The sequence below is a fragment of the Pinus tabuliformis genome, chromosome 7 (assembly GCF_031772625.1).
Source record: "Pinus tabuliformis cultivar Carrire ecotype Pingquan chromosome 7, CPIR1, whole genome shotgun sequence".
NCBI classification, from domain to species: Eukaryota; Viridiplantae; Streptophyta; class Pinopsida; order Pinales; family Pinaceae; genus Pinus; species Pinus tabuliformis.
Window position 1 is genome coordinate 1559588180 of NC_142293.1, and position 17570 is coordinate 1559605749.

Here is a 17570-nt window from a genome sequence, read left to right on the forward strand (position 1 = left end):
TCATACACAACTACCATAGTCTGAATCATTGTTTTTATGTGCAAGCAATCTTATGCTTTATTTTATTTTTTCAGGATTTTAATTTCGTCGATTGGACGCCATTTCTGAAGCAGAAACGTAACTACATAGATGTTAGGCCTTGTTTTAGTTGCAGCGACAGAGAAGGCTATTGATGGTTCCTTATGTTTGGGATAAGATGTGTTAGCATTAGGTACGGGCCCATTGTTTAAAATTACGAACCAGATTGTGTAGTCGAGTAATTTTTGTAGCTTGTAGTAGTGTGAATCAATCGTACAATCATATTAGTTCTGGAGGGCTTATATCGGCTCATATTGCAGAGCTCTAGGTGAACAGCTGGAGCTTCTCAAAATATTTCTTCGATAAATAAAATTTCGTATAAATTTATTTGGAATAATCCATGTATTTTGGATCAGTATATGGTGCGATGATATGCTTTGGGACTTTGTGGAAACACGGTTTATAAGACAAATTTGGAGTCCGATAATTCACTCTTCTGAATTTTTCCGGTCAGCACATTCAGGTCTTATGAAATAATTACCCTTGACTATATAATAAACTTATAAATTACGGGTTGCATGTTTGAGTCATATCAATGAAAAGAAATACACAGGTAGATTGCATTAAGTAACCACATCTTTCAATGACTGTGAGAAAAGCAAAAACAACTCTTATAAACCCTACGTATAGAATGAAGATAGAAAAACATAAAAGAGGGGAAGAATAATGAAAGCATCTCTCTTAAATTCTACGTAGTAACGGAGAAAGAAAAACATAAGACAACGGAAGGATAAAGAAAGATTAAAAGGATTAGAAAATATTAAAAAACAGTTAAAACATAGAAAAAAATATGAAAGAAATGATTGAAAACATATGTTTTATATTTTAATAGAATTGGTGATTTTAAAAATATGCAGACAACTTCCTAAGAATGTGTATATATTCTCAAAAATGTTAATTTGGAACTAAGGTTTTTTTTAGCAATTCAGGGGATATGATATTGATGAGATTACTTACAAATCGATCTCAAATACTAGAATTCCAAGAACTAAAATTGATGATAAAAATTGTTTTTATATTGTTTGTATTTTTTTACACTACAAATTTATAGATAACCACAAAACACATTACTATTTTTTTAATTAAAAAACCAATAATTTTATTTTATTAAAGAAATATACATATTTACCTTTTTTTCATATACATAACATGTGTGTATCGAAAGAGTTCACCGAAGATTATTAGATGTACTTTTTGCAGAAACCTTTTATGTTGCATAAAACAATGAATCAAAAGTATATGCATCCATATACATACACAAAAAAGTGCCTGTTCTATTATGTTTGTTGCATATGATAGACAAAAGTAGTGTCCAAAAATATGCATCATGTAGTGGGAAAAGTAAGGTCTATGATAATATTTGTAATGGTCCAATCCATTGCACTTTTAATTAAACATTGCCATTGTCCGAAATCCAAGCCTGCTTTAGATAGTTGATTCATTGTGGTATCCTAGAGGGATGTGGCTTTTCAAATTTTTGTTGGTAACCACAACGACATCAGTTTCCATCGCTGGAGGTGAAGGATCCTTTCGGGCATCCGAATTTGAAATTTTTTCTAAGTAACTTCCACCCTTGTATCCTTCTCAAGGACCTCCTAAAAAATGAAGCATCGCCCCAAATGACTGGTTTTGGTTGGGGAGAAATCACCTACGATCATCCCCACACCTGTCACTTACTTTTGTATTATAGTTTATCTCCGACTAAGGAGAAGATAGGGATATTCTTGTATTATAGTCAATTTCCAACTAATTTTATTAGTTTTTAATATTTTGTTAAATATTTTTAGAATAATTTTGTAAAGTAGTTCTCTTAATGTAAAATGATATAAATTTATATTTTAGTTTAATAAAATAATAATAATAAATAATTTCTCATTTTATATGTAATTCTTTATTCATGAGTAAAATAGTTTACATTAACATTATTCATATTTTACATTAACATTATTCATAAGTGGAATAATTCTACATTAACATTAGACCAAATTCCAAGCCAATATGAATTTGGGCTGTCTTCTAATTCACAAATACTTTTAAAGACATCGTTTTAAGCTATTCTCACCACCATTATCGCCACCTGCTAAAATGTGTAATATAAAAGAGCATGGGTGAGCTGAGATTTACATTGTATTGCTAGCTTATTGTGAACTTTTTTAGTTCTTTGTTAGGTTGTGAGGTGAAGTAATTTACAGTATTAATTATTTTTTTCATTGATTTTTATAATAAGTGAAAGTATTTTAAGTTATTTGTTTGGATTTAATTATTATAGTTTTAGTTTTGCTATTATATGTAGTTATAATTGCTTGCTGAGTGTTCCTTGTCAAAAGAATAATAGTCTCAATTTAAAGGAAAAGTTATGACCCTGCCAACTTTCATTTCTCAAATACTTTTCTAGCTTATTAATGTATATGCTATAAAAAAATATTAGGTCATGGTATTATAACAAACGTTATTTACACGGTAAAAACCTCCTTAATATAATGAAGGTATGAGACCATAGTATTGTAACAAACCCTACTTACATGTTAAGAATCTCCATGACACAGTAAGAGTGAATCTTTATGATTATACATGGTTTTTATATGTGTGTTTTTAACTCATTAATTATTTTTATAATCAATAATAACTATCAATAACATGACTATCATATGAGTGATTGTGAAAGATTACAATCAAGAAAAGAATAAAATTAAAAAAGGAATATTAAGGAAGGCATAATATTTAGAATACTCCCCATGGATTGCAACACTATGGGGTGTAGATATTAATTGTTATTTAAAAAAGTATCATATACTTATAATTTTATAATATTTCTAATTAAATTTGTAAATAAAATAGTTTTAATATTTCACTAAATTATTAGGGTGCTAGTGTAATAAGAAGATTGACGTCATAAACGACTACACCACAACACCTTGATATAAAATGGCGATTTAATAAAATGCATGTATCGTACCTTTCTTACAAGTGCCTGCTCGGAGATTACGCGTGTGCATGTGAAAGCAAGTTGCGTCAATGGTAGAGTGATAAATTCTTTGGCACTAAATTTGAAACGACATAGAAAAATAATCTAAAAAGTAAGGGTTTGTTTCCCTTACGTCATTAGCTATGAATGTAATGAGTGAATCATACGTCATTAGCTATGAATGTAAATGAGTGAATCATAGGGAAGGTCGACTATGATCATTTTATATATTGATTTTTTAATTGTGGAACTTGATTCATTGGCGGGTGAAGGATAGGGATGATACTTTTGTTTAAATAATTTTATTATTTTCCCTTAGTGAAAGTTAAAGAGGAAATTATTACATATAAAATATAAAATGTAATAATTTGAAGATCTAGCTAGTGAGTATGAACTTTATAGAGATATACGAAAATTTCTTAAGCATAGATGGTTTTAGGTAACCCATTAACAATAGAGTGCCTCTGTGAGTTAATGAGTCATGTAGAAAGACAAAAGTATAAGCTATTTTTATTAAAAATAAAGTTTCATAGCAAGACAAAAAGATAAGTTATTTTCGTGAAAAATAAATAATGTATCAAGACACGACATATAACATTAACAGAGCTATAAGGAGAAGATCTAAGACAAAAACCATACTAAACACAATGAAAAAATCTCGATTATCAATCTTGTATAAATTGGTAAGGACAAAATCCCTTCTGATTGAATAAACAAAATATTGTACAAAAATAACCAGAAATGAGAACTTTCTATCTCAGTATAGCCAGACATTTGCAATACATCCATCCAGAGATAAGTTACAAAACGACCCTCTATTAATTTTGATTCATTGATGCGATAATGCACAACTAACCGTTATATCCCTCTCTAGTACCAGAACCATAGAGTTTCATCCTCATAATTATAAAATCCCCTCAAACGCTAAATACCAACACAAAATTCCTCTACCTAGGTGAGGCCGATAAAGCCCAGGTGGTAGTAAACTTCTCAACGAAGAAAAAATAATATAAGGTAGGAAGCAACACCTGCAAGTTCAATAAGATTGAGCCGTAAGTAACCAATGATGGCATCTTCCCCATTGGGCCAACGATCTTTGGTAGATTGTTGAATGGGGTATTGTTTCCACTGCACATTCCGTACTAGACATTTTTTTCCCTTAAAGCAAAAACCAGTTACATCCAAAGTAACTAATTCATTCAATCACAGAGCACTAAGATAACCCATATGTAATCTTGTTGCTTTGTTGCCATCATTCCAATTGGGAATGCATCATTTAAGCATTAACTACATTTTGAAACGTAAAATGAGGCCCAAGAACAATGAAAGAAATATTTCTCATTGGATAGGATGAGCCGTGTGAACAAGGGGATATAAAAAACCCCTTTTTTTTTCATCTTCACATCATAGAGGAGATGTTGCTTGCTTGAGGATTCTACTAGATCTTCTCACCGGGATGACCACACTATGCTCCTCATCTCAACTACCCTCCTTTCAGATGATGTCCACATAAGTTGTAAAGCTTTCATAAGAAGGTGAGTCTGTGGAAAAGTCTGGTGTAACTGCACATTCTTGATCAGTTGCAGAGGAAATGTTGTTTCCTATTCTTGACCTCCTTTCATATGTCCGAGAAATAGTGTCATATGCACTTGCTCTACTGACTATACTTATATCTGAGCTGCTCATCTTTGCTGGAAAATACTCAACAAGTAATTCCACATGCGGTGGAGAAAGTCTAGAATTTACTCGCTTCTCTATCCTCTTTTACTGGGATGATATAAAGTGCACCCTAGAATATGGGGAGTGGTAAATGTATCCTGGTTCTTTCATTGCTTTAACTAATTTCCCTCCAACTTCACTAGAGATCTTAGAATTTCTCCTAGAGGCAGAAACAAAATAAATAACAGCTAATGTAGTAGCTACTAGAATTGACAAACCTATAGTTGCACGAGGCAGAAGCTCTTTTACTGCATTCTTTGGAAGGGTGGAAGCATTGACTCTAGAACCAATGAAGTCTTTTGTAGGAGATGAAGGAGATTCTTTAAGTTCTCTCTCTTCAACTCGGGAAATCATAGAGTCAATCCTCTTTATGAATTGAAATTCCTTCACAAGGTACTCAACATCTACATTTGAAGGAGAAGCACAGTAACTTTCATCTTCAACAATAACATTATCAAGTTTTTGGTTGTCCATGTCTAATGCCTCAGATTCTCACTTTACTTCTGAGTTTCTCTATGAAACCAAAGGATTGAAAGGTTCACTGACTTCTGAATCTTCACCGAAAACTCATACAAACTTCTGGTCATTGTTAGGAAGGACAATAGTTTCAGGAATCTCATCAATGTTTTGTACTTCAGACGCATGTTCATTGATATTATCTGCTTCTTCAGAACAAACCATAGGCAAATATTCCTCAGAAGCAACAAACATATCTATTCTATATGAAGAACATGAGAACATAGATTCCTCAAAACCCTTTTCTCTACCATATATATCATTTTCATCATCTATGTCAGAGTAGGAGGATAAAGGTATGTCTAAACGAGGAAGGATTTCTGGAGAAGATAACGACATGAAGTCTGCATGTTTATGTGCTCTAACTTTATTATCCTTTTCTTGCATTCTAGAGGATGATGGGTTCTCAGATGCACTGTGAAGATCAAATTCAAGCTTAGTATTCTCCTCTAGAGCATGCTCTCCCTCCCTTGCATTGACTGTTTGGGTGGATTGTTCATTATGAACTGAAGAGGAAACAAACTAATCAAATCACTTCAGAGTGGCCTCTGTGCTACTCCCCTTCTCCAGTAAGGTCTAGTCAGAGGAAAGGTTATGGTCCTTGATGTCCCTTTCTACAATATTTTCCAAGCCATGATGATTACCCATTCCTTCAATACCACTTCTATGGGTATTCTCAAAGGCATTCTCCATGATTCTTTCCATCATAGAATTTGTTAGTGCCTTTAGCTTGGTTAAGGATGAATCAACCGAGAACATAACATTCTCTATAGTAACATCAAATTTTATCCTTGAATACTATAAAAGAGAATGCTTCATATCTTTGATAGAATCATGTCTCCAAAATACTTCTACGTCTTCAACAACATTCACTACCGAGGCATCAAACTCACCAGTAGCCAATGTATTGTTCTGCAGAGATGGTGGCAGAAGATCGAGGCTTTCGGATCCCAACAAAGAAACTGAAGCAGACATCAAAACAAACACAAACGACAATGACATTTTCAACCATCCAGAAGGCTTCTCCTCCTCATCTTCATCTTCATCATCATACATTGCCTACTCCTTTTCAAAAATGTTCAACCTGGGTTGAAAGGCGACACCACTAGTGTTGCAAGGATTTTCTTTAGATTTATCAACTGATGCTATTTCTTTTTCTTCAACCTCATGGATTTATCTACAATCAGTGGATAAACCTACAAAATCCATTTGGTCTCCCACGGGCTATATTTCTTAATCTCTGTGACATCTATAAGTCCACTTTCTTATCCAAATTCAAAAAACCCATGGTCCCCACAAGCTAGTCCCAAAAATTCCAACTCTAGGTCTCTTTCTGGACGATAACAGAGAAATTGAGGACACGGAGATAGATAATTAATCATGGGATTATAGGGTTGAAGGATTGTGGGCTCGTCGCTAGGATCAGGAAACTGAGCCAAAAAAGCTAATGACTCACCTTCCTCACTTAATTCAAGGTTAGGTTCCTTTTCCTTGTTGGGATTGGAAACAACCCCAGCTTCAAAAAGAACCTTGCAGGATTTTCTTTTAGGCTGTGGCATGGATTGAACCTCGTCCACCTCCATACAATCCACTGAAACTTCTTCACACTCTAACATGGGGGCTATCTTCCACCATAAGCTCATATAGGGCCGAATTTTGGGGCTTCAACACTAAGGGCGATTCCACCAGGACTTTGCTCAGTGATTGTGTTGAAGAAGCTGTATGCCCAATAGTCTCATTTTCCTCCGAAAAAGTCCTCTTTCTGGGTTCAACAACCTTGGAAGCAGCTAAAAACATTGGGGCCATGAAGAATTTCATGCCTTTGGGTGTGGGCAACCTTAGGCTTGCAGATTTATGAGTCCGGATGTTGTCAATCCCATTGTTCTCTTTGATCTCCTATGATTGCCTAGAATATGAATCCTTGAACAAATATGGTTCTCTCTGCGGATACTTTGTAGGGCTATTAGTCCAAGTGGAGGCGCGAAGATTCTTCGCAGGAGCCTTGGGATGCACATTAACATTGGATCTCTTTCAGAGGCCATCGCCATTTCCTAGGCTTGTGAAGGCAGTCTTGGGCCTGTCCAGAGCAGAAGAAAGAGATCTGAATGGAGATGCCATAATTAGACTCTTAAATCATTATGTTCCTTCAATAGAAGCAACTTTCTCGCTTTCGTATTGGACTTTACTATGCTGATAACTCGAATTATTTCCAAAGTAGGCGAGGCAATCATACTACAATAGGAGAAATTTGGCATGTTAAATTTTGATGGAATAAAATGACGAAAATAGAGTGAGGGGATTGGCTAGGCTAAACAGTGTTTTCCCAGCCAATGTCATAAAGAAAACGCATTTCGGCGTAAAAATATGATTCAACAAAAAAAAATTTCAAGCCTAAAATAATTAGACAACATATTAGGAAATAGTTCATATTAAATAAGAAGATGAGATTAAAAAAATGGCTTCGAAGCACATCAATTGACTTCTCACTTGTAATCTACTCCCTTGTTGCGCCAAGAGGTGCATTCTACAACCTAGTGTGACCCAGATGTGTAAGTATGTCACGTTCTCAAAAAATAATAAAAATATTTTTAGCTAATGTCGGCACATTTTAAATTATATATAGCTTTTTAATCTTATCAATGGACTAAGATTAGTTATTAAATATAGCTATGTATTTGAATGGACAGTAAATTATGTCATGCTTTTAATAATTCCTTTATCATATATGTGAATTTGTTTGGATCATAAATTTACCTTCAACAAAAAAATTACCACTTTAAAATTCCAAATTAAGTAAAATTTTAAACGATTTTACTCTTTATCAAAATAAATGTCATTTCTTAAATCAAAGGGAAAAGATTAATTCAATACAAAGAATCGAAAATCTTGCTCCAAAAGCTTTTAATATTTAACATGTAAACCTAAACATTTAACATGTAATGTTTAACATTTAACATTTTTAATCTAATATTGGCCCGATTTAAAAATCAATCTAATTATTATTATGTATAAACACAATAAAAATTTAAAATATAAATAAACTTGAGGTATGGTAAATAAATAAAACCTCTTTTTATACTTACTAGAGAGGTACTCCATAAACCTCTTTATATTTACGAAAACTCAAAAAAAAAAATATTTAGGTGAAGCTTATGGGCTAAATACCATTTTAATGCCATGGGCTAAATATCATGGTCCAAATACCATTTTTATAAAAAAGGTATGGTAAATAAATAAATATAAAAGAGGTATAAAGAGGTATGGTAAATAAATAGAAATATATCAAATGGATTAGAAATCAACATCTAATTATATACCAAGCCTATGGGCCAAATACCATGGTAAATAAAAGAGGTATGGTCAATAAATAAAAATATAGATAAACCTCTTTTTATATTTACTCTATGATCCACTTTATGTTTATGTACACTCAAAAAAGAGGTTTTATTTAGGTGAATCCTATGGTCCAAATACAAAAAAACATTATTAACGGTTAATATTAATATTAAAAGTTTATTATTATTATTAGTATTATTAAATCTAATATTTGTATTAATATATTATAATATTAATATTATTAAATTTAATATCTTTAGATTAATACAACATTAAATTTGTTATATATATATATATATATATATATATATATATATATATGAACTTTGGATATATATGGGAGGGAAGAACAATGACATAGCATGATAGAGGTGGAGAGATAGGGGGAGTCACAAGAGAGAGATGAAGATAAACTAAAGGAGAGGGGAGATGAGGAATCAAGAGAGATAAAAGGATAAGAGTGAGAGAGGTAGAGAAGGGTAAGATGGAGAGGGAGACATAAAGATGGAGAGGGGAGAGAGAGAGAAGGAGAGAGGGAGGGAGATAATGAGAGGATTGGTGGGTAGAGAAAGAGAGAGAGAGAGATGGGGGAAGAGAGAGGGAGGTAGGAGAGAAAGGGAGATAGAGTAAGGACAAGAGAGAGGAGGAGAGAGGGAGGGATAGAGAGATGGAGTTGGAGGGGGAGAGGGGGAGGGAAGAATAAAGACATAGAGAGCAAGAAGTGGAGAGAGAAAATGAGCGACAAGGGAGAGATGGAGAGAGAGTGTGTATGTTTAGGGGTTAGATAAAGAGACAAAGAAGGAGAGAAGGAGAGAAGGGGGGGAGAAGGAGAGAGAGAGGGATAAAGTAACATAGTTGGAGAGAGTGAGAGAGAGAGAATGATGGGGCAAGAGAGAGGGAGGTAGGAGTGAAAGAGAGAGATAGGAGGGATGAGAGATGGGAGGAGAGTGATGGGGGAAGAGAGAGGATTGGAGGGACGAGAGAGAGAGAGAGAGAGAGAGAGAGAGAGAGAGATATGGGGGAAGAGAAAGAAAGGTAGGAGAGAAAGGAAGAGAGAAGAAGGATGAGAGAGAGGAGGAGAGAGGGAGCGAGAGAGGACCAGAGAGGGAGGGATAGAGAGATGGAGTTGGACGATGGGGTGGAGAGAGGGAAGAAGAAAGACATACATAGTGAGAAGTGGAGAGAGAGAGGGAATGACAAGGGAGAGATGGAGAGAAAGAGTGTGTATGTTTGGTGGTGAGAAAAAGAGACAATGAAGCAGAGATGGAGAGGGGGGAGGGGAAGGAGAGAGGATGAGAGAGGGAGGGATACAGTAACAGAGGTCGAGGGTAAAGAGAGAGAAAGAGGTCGGAGAGAAAGGGAGAGAGAGGAAGGAAGAGAGAGGATGTGAGAGAGTGGAGAGAGGGAGGGAAAGAGAGATGAAGTTGGAGGGGGGCAAAGAGGGAGGTAAGGAGAAATACATAGAGAGAGAAGGGTGGAGAGAGAGAGGGAGTGATAAGGAAGATGGAGAGAGAAGGAGAGAGGACATCAAGAGGAAAGAGAGAGAAGTGGGGGAGAGGGAGAGAAGGGAGAGGAAGAGGAAGAGGGTGGGATAGATATATAGATTGGAGAAAGAGAGTATGTTTTTGGGGTGATATAGAGAAACAAAGGGAGATAGAGATATTGATAGTAGGTGAAGAGAGGGAGGGAGAGAGAGATTGATAAATATGGAGTGAGAGTGTGTGTGTGTGTGTGTTTGGGGGGGTGAGATAGAGAGACAAGGCAGTGATGGAGGGGAGATATAAATATATGTGGAGGGGGGAGAGAGGGAAGAAGATTTCTTACACTTGATGCATTGATTTCAGTGTAGATGGCGATTTCTAATCCTGTTAGATTGCTTGCACTAGATGCATTGATTTAAATGTAGATTATTTCTAATCCTATTTAATTTCTTGCACTAAATTCATATATTTTAATGTAGATGGTGATTTCTAGTCCTATTTGATTTCTCGCACTTGATGCATTGATTTCAATGTAGATGTTAATTTCTAATTATATTTGATTGCTTGCACTAGATGCATTGATTTCAATGTAAATGATTTCTAATCCTATTCGATTGCTTGCACTAAATGCATTGATTTCAGTGTCGATTTTGGTTTCTAATCCTATTTGATTGTTTTCACTAGATGCATTGATTTGAGAGTAGATATTGATTTCTAATCTTATTTTATTGTTTGCATTAGATGCATTGGTTTAAGTGTAGAAGTTGTTTTCTAATCTTATTTGATTGCTTGCATTAGATGCATTGATTTCGGTGTAAGCACAAAAAATTATTGGCAATGTACATTGATTTTTGTGTTATAGTAACTCAACTTATTAATATTGGAGAGCAAGAGAGACAAGGTATGATGTTTACTACAACAACGCGAGCTAAAGATTTAAATAGTTTATGATTTCAATTGTCCTTTTCATATAATCGATATGAAAATATGACAAAACTAATAAGGGTGACAATAAGAATAGTAGAAGAAAATAGTTTGAGATTGATCACAATAAAGTCTATTTGTAATTAACTACATTCTTGTTATTCACATTTTCTATCATTCAACACTATTACATTGTCACTTTGCATTCAGATTTTTTTATTTCATCATTTTTCATCATTAAAGTTATTAACCATATTTATCATCTCAACAAACTGAGGTAACTAAGAAAATTTAAAATTAAAATAATTTCAGACATTTTTAGCATATTTAAAATGATTATATTAATATTACATGCATTTACATATTATTGATAAAATTAATCATATCTTTGATAAATTTTCCTTGGTCGCACACTAGATCCATCTTAACTTTGGATCTATGAAATGTCTCGAGGTGCAAACATTTCCTCACGATTTTCACTCAAAAAAGAGGTTTGCATCTTGAGAGATTTGATCCCTCTCGGTGCTTGATAAATCCGGCATGAAAATAAAGCCGTGGAGAATCAATGAAATTCTATGAAACGAGCACGCAATCAAAGATGGAAGAGACGCCGAAGCTTGCATTTGGTGAGATATATATAAATCGAAGCCTGCCTTTTTCTACTGATGTGCCCAGTATAACGAATACCATCTTCCATGAAAGACTAAACATGAAATATGTACAACAAAGGTGACGACATATGTTTTTATGGAATTGGATTCTTAAATTTTTTTTTTTATAATAGTTTTTTTTTTTAATTCAAGGAAATGGTATGGATCTGATTTTTTTCTAAATTTTCTAGAATATTAGTATAATATTTAGAGTGATATATAAGTCAAAAGTTAAAATTTATGAACATTTTTTTAATTAAATTTATTAATTAAAAAACTTTCATGTAAAATACTATTATATAAATTCAATTATGGTTGTTTTTTTAAGTATGTGGTATTATAAGTCATAGTATTAGCACATAGTATTGTATATATGTCAAATTTTATATAGAATATTTGCAGTTATATACATAAGTCAAAAATTGAAATTTATTTTCAAAGTAATTATTTTTTTATTAATTAAAAAATTCTCATGAGAAAGAGTATTATATAAAGTCAATTATGTGTTTTTCACATATGTGGTATTGATAAGTTATAGTATTAGCCCATCATATTGTAACAAAGACTATTTAGAAAGTTGAAATTTATGAACAAAGTAATTATTTCTTTTTTGTTTTTTTAATTAAATTTGTTAACTAAAATAATTTCATGTGAAAGAGTATTATATAAAGTCAATTAAGGTTTTTCCAAGTATGTAATATTGATAAGCCATGGTATTAACCAATAGTAGTGTATCCATGTCAAATTTTCTAGAATATTTATAAGTATATACATAAGTCAAAAGTTGAAATTTACCTTTAAAGTAATTTTTTGTTTGTTTTTGTTTTATAAATTTATTAATTAAAAAATTCTCATGTGAAATAGTATCATATAAAGTCAATTATGGTAATTATTTATTTATTTTTAATTATACTTATTAATTAAAAAAATCTCATGTTATATAGTGTCATATAAAGTCAATTATAGTTTTTTAAGGGATGTGGTATTGATAAGCCATAGTATTAGCCCATGGTATGGTCACAAAGACTATTTAGAAATTAAGAATCTTCATGATAAAGTGAGGGTAAGCCTTTTATCTGTTGTGCAAGTGATTAAGTGTATGGTAGAAATTTAATTTACATTAAAATAGTTTTAATAATAGATATTTAATTTACAAAATATTTTAGAATATTTTTCAATGTAGTAATAGATGAAAACTTGAGATTTATTTAAAAAATAGTTATACTCCTTCAACATTTTTAATTAAATTGATTAATTTAAAAAATGTCATATTCATGTCATATAAATTTGAGTTGTCTTTTTTTTGGCATGTGGTATTACTAAGTCATGAGATTGACCTTTGATATTGCGACAAAGTCTATTTATCATAAGGAATTTTATGATATAGTTTTAATAATAGATATTTAATTTACAAAATATTTTAGAATATTTTTCGATGTAGTAATAGATGAAAACTTGAGATTTATTTCAAAAGTAGTTATACTCCTTCAACATTTTTAATTAAATTGATTAATTAAAAAAATGTCATATTCGTGTCATATAAATATGATTTGTGTTTTTTTTGGCATGTGGTATTACTAAGTCATGAGATTGACCTTTGATATTGCCACAAAGTCTATTTATCATAAAGAATTTTATGATAATATATATATATATATATATATATATATATATATATATATAGATATTCTTTTTCTAATTAATAACACAAATCATTTAAAATAAAATTATAATTTAGTTAAGTTTTATGACTTTTTAGAATTTTGGCAATGTGAAATGTATCATGAACTAAATGTTTTCATATTTATGGACATTTATCAACAATTTAATTTATATGGTTGCCTTAGTTTATCAAGAATATAAAATCATATATTTTAAATATAAATACTAATTGAGCCGAGAGGCTCATTCTACAACCCAAAGAGATGTGTAAGTACGCCCATGTTCAACTTGGAATTGACATGTGTCCCTTTAATATATACATATTAAAAAAATGACAGATATAATAAAAAATAAAAATGAATATAAGTATTTAGTTTGTTTAATTAAAAGTATTATAAAACATCAATAATCTCACTCTATGTCTATGCTAAGAAGAAGTTATAAAAATATATCACTCAATCTAGACAATAAATAAAATATATAGTAAAAAGACAAAAGTGGATATACGTCTTGGGTTTGTTTAATTAAATGTATAATCAAACATCAATAATCTCACTTTATGACCATACTAAGAAGTGATAAAAATATTTCACTCTCACTCTCAACCATAAATAAAATATTTTGATGTCTATATTAAACAACTTAATCTTATATGATCAACTTTATATAGAAATAAAGTACTTAAAAGTTAAAAAAAAACTATATATACATTATATAAGCCAATTGAATTTCCTTTTTAGTTTATTTTCTTATATATATAGGATCAAAGTGTAGACAATTTATTCAAATTTTACACTCTAAATATGGCCTCAACCATGAACATTGAAAATTATAAATATGGCCACAAGTGGCTTGTGACAAGAAAGTGAGGTAGAGGAACATTCAGATGGAAAACCATAAGTACAATAGTATGGATCAACATAGACATCATATAGTGCAACATACAGTTTCGACACAAAGGAAATAAGTGCACAATAGTCAAATAGCTAAATAATTATTTTATGAAAAGGATTGTTCATCACATAGAAGACATGTGTGCTCTATCTTTTCCATTTTTGTGACTGTAGTTCTTCACTTTTGCATTGTACATTGGTCTACATGCATCTCTACACCTAGGTTTTCTTGACCTAGGAAAGAAACTATCGAGGGTTACCTTGGAAAGATTGTATCGAATGCAATCATTACTATCCCTTCCTATTTTAATGATGCTTAGAACCAAGCAATGCAAGATGTTAGTGAAATTATAGGATTGAATGTCAAAACAATCATAAGTAATCCTATTGCAACATCCCTTTCTTATGGCATGAATGAGAAGGAGGGCCTAGTTGTTGTGTGTAATCTTTGTGGGGGAACTTTCGATGTACCTCTGGTTGAAATATCCAATGGTGTATTCGAGGCATTTTCCTTCCCTTGAGATGTTAGGTTATTATACATTCATTATTAATTTCTTCTCATTCTTTGCTTTATCACGCAAATTATTGTATCCTTGTTAGCTTTTTATTAAAGGTAAAGACCAGAAATGGTGATAATTTTTTTGGGGGTGAGGATTTTGATAATGCTCTGCTCTAGTATTTAGTTGTTGAGTTCAAAAAGACAAAAAAAGACTTATCCTAGGATAAGCTAGCCTTACAAAGGCTTCAAGAGGCTGTAGAGAAACCGAAGGTGGAGTTGTCATCTTCTCCTAAGACAAATTAACCTACCATTTATCATGGAAGATGCATCTGGTACAAAGCATTTGAATGTGACATTAACTTGTTTAAAGTTTGAAATGTTAGCAAATCACTTAATTGAGAGAACAAGAATCCCTTGCAAGAATTATCCCAAAAAAGCAGGGATTACGACATTGGAAGTGGATGAATTTATTCTTATGGGAAGAATGTATTGGGTGCCAAGGGTTTAAGAGATTTTTGTTAAGATTTTTGGAAATATGTCGAGTAAACGTGTTAATCCAAACGAGGCTATAACAATGGGTGTTGCCATCCAAAGTGGAATTTTGCGGGCTAATGTAAAGGAACTTCTTTTATTGGATGTGACTCCTCTTTCTCTTGGATTAGAAACACTTTGCAAGGTTTTCATTAGGTTAACAAGCAAAAATACAACAATCCCAATGAATAAGGGTCATATATTCTCAACCGATGCAGATGGTCAAACTTGGTGGATATACCATGATGTTGGAAGAAGTAAACCCATTCAATGAGGAGAGTCTTCATCCTTTGGAGGAGGCCCCAAACCTTCAGTTGTGGGCTTAGTATCAACTATCCATAATTTTCGTGCATGGGTTCATCTTGATGGCCCGAGGAATAGTATGAAGTTTTTCGAAGTGAGAGACCACTTTGGGGTTCTTATTGCGGGTCAATGCCTTTTATTCTCTTGACACTCTCTTAAGACTTGACTTGCTTTATGTTAATGTCATTTCCTGAAGGTTGAGAATGCGTAGTGTGCAAGAGAATATCCTTGAGGTGGTAATTTGTTCATTGTGCATTATCTAGTAGCCCAATAACTCATGTAGGTGGATTATTTCCATCTCTCCCTCCACATTTGCACTTATATATGTAGACTCAAATCTACACAAATGTGAGACCCTTATTGTTAAGTACATCGACAATATGCTAAAAACCACTTGATACACATATCTTTGTTGTGTTCCAAGATATAAGATACTAATTCTAATCTAGTACTGTGTTGTGCGAGAATCCATGGCCTAGGGAAGAGAATCTCCCAATACATAAATGTTTGAGTGAATATTAGATGAGAGCAAGGAGAGGCTAACCTTAAAATGAGCATATTCTCAAAACTAGAACAGGTGCTTCAATGTTTCATTCTTGCCACATAGTGGGCATTTAAGGTATAGAATCAGTAGGTGTTCAAGCTCATGTTATTCTTCTCAAATTTATGCCTTACGGTGTTTCCTTTCCAACATCTAGTGCAATTGCTAGAAATAATATATTTGATTTTAAGGTCACGGCCATAGACCAAATTGGTGTATGAGAGCCCCTTGTTTGTGGGACAAGGGACCCACCTCCCTTAACTGCTAAATTCTACGAAAGCATACATAATATACCCCCCTCTGATTGTGACCTCTTACTAGGAAACACATGCTCTTAATCATTAGGCCACTCAAGTTGTATAATAATAAAGTTATAGTTTAATTAGTTTTATGATTTTTTAATTTTAGCAACATGAGATGTGTCATGTAATAAGTTTTGTGTTACCTATTATGGATTAATGTCTATGAGAATTTACCAACCACTTAATTTATATGGTTGTGTTAGGTGGAAGGATTTAACCTCCAAGGAATATTCTAGAATATTTATAACAATATACACAAATCAAATCTTAAGATTTATCTCCAAATTAGTTTTGTGTTATTTTTTTCCCTTTTAATTAAATTGATTAATTAAAAATTGACATATAAACAAGTGAGTTATGGTTTTTTTGGGCATGTGGTACTAATAAGCCATGGTATTATCCCATAATATTGTAACAAATCTTATTTACAGATTAAGAACCTCCATTATAAACATCAACAACAAAGGAGGTAACTCTAGATATTGTTCTTGACCAAAAATCCTCTTCCACTAGTCTTTATTCTTTCTGTTAGTTGTATTTTTTTAATCTTATTATGTTCTGTTGAGGGAATGTGTTTGGATTATAAATTATAAATTGTTATAATATAATTTTCTAGTGATAAGTTTTACCTCTCCTAAATAATTTATTAATAATAATCTAATTTTAATTTGGAATTAAAAAAATTGATTTCTCATACGTTAAGCCCCTTGTTACTATGTATAATGCAGTAGTATTAATTGATTTTTTTAAGATAAAAATATATAAATTTATTTTATTTCCCTAATTTAAATTATCTTAATTATTTTCTTCAATGTTTTTATATTTTGTTTCCATTAGTTATATTTAAATTTCTCACCTACCCTTAATGCTAAGGAAAAAGAATTCTTAATATTTTATTTTAATTTGCTATTTTTTGTTCCTTTAAAATTAAAAAATAATATTTAGATTTTCTAGTAATTTAGGACTTCGAAGAGAGTATGATAAAAAAGACAAAACCTAAGAAGAGAATAATAATATTTATCCCAACTATCCAAAATACATCCAATTTTTATAATGTTGAATGGAGTATGATAACAAAGATAAAAACTAGGAAGAGTATAATAACATTTATCCCAACTGAATCTGAGCGTGACCTAGCTCTGCAACAGCATGAGCGCTCCTGTGAGGAGT

General features: G+C 32.2%; 1 pseudogene; it reads left to right on the top strand.

The window, feature by feature from the left end:
* Positions 1–14634: 14634 nt before the first annotated feature.
* LOC149253958 (heat shock 70 kDa protein, mitochondrial-like) lies at positions 14635–15528 on the top strand (annotated as a pseudogene).
* Positions 15529–17570: the final 2042 nt, after the last annotated feature.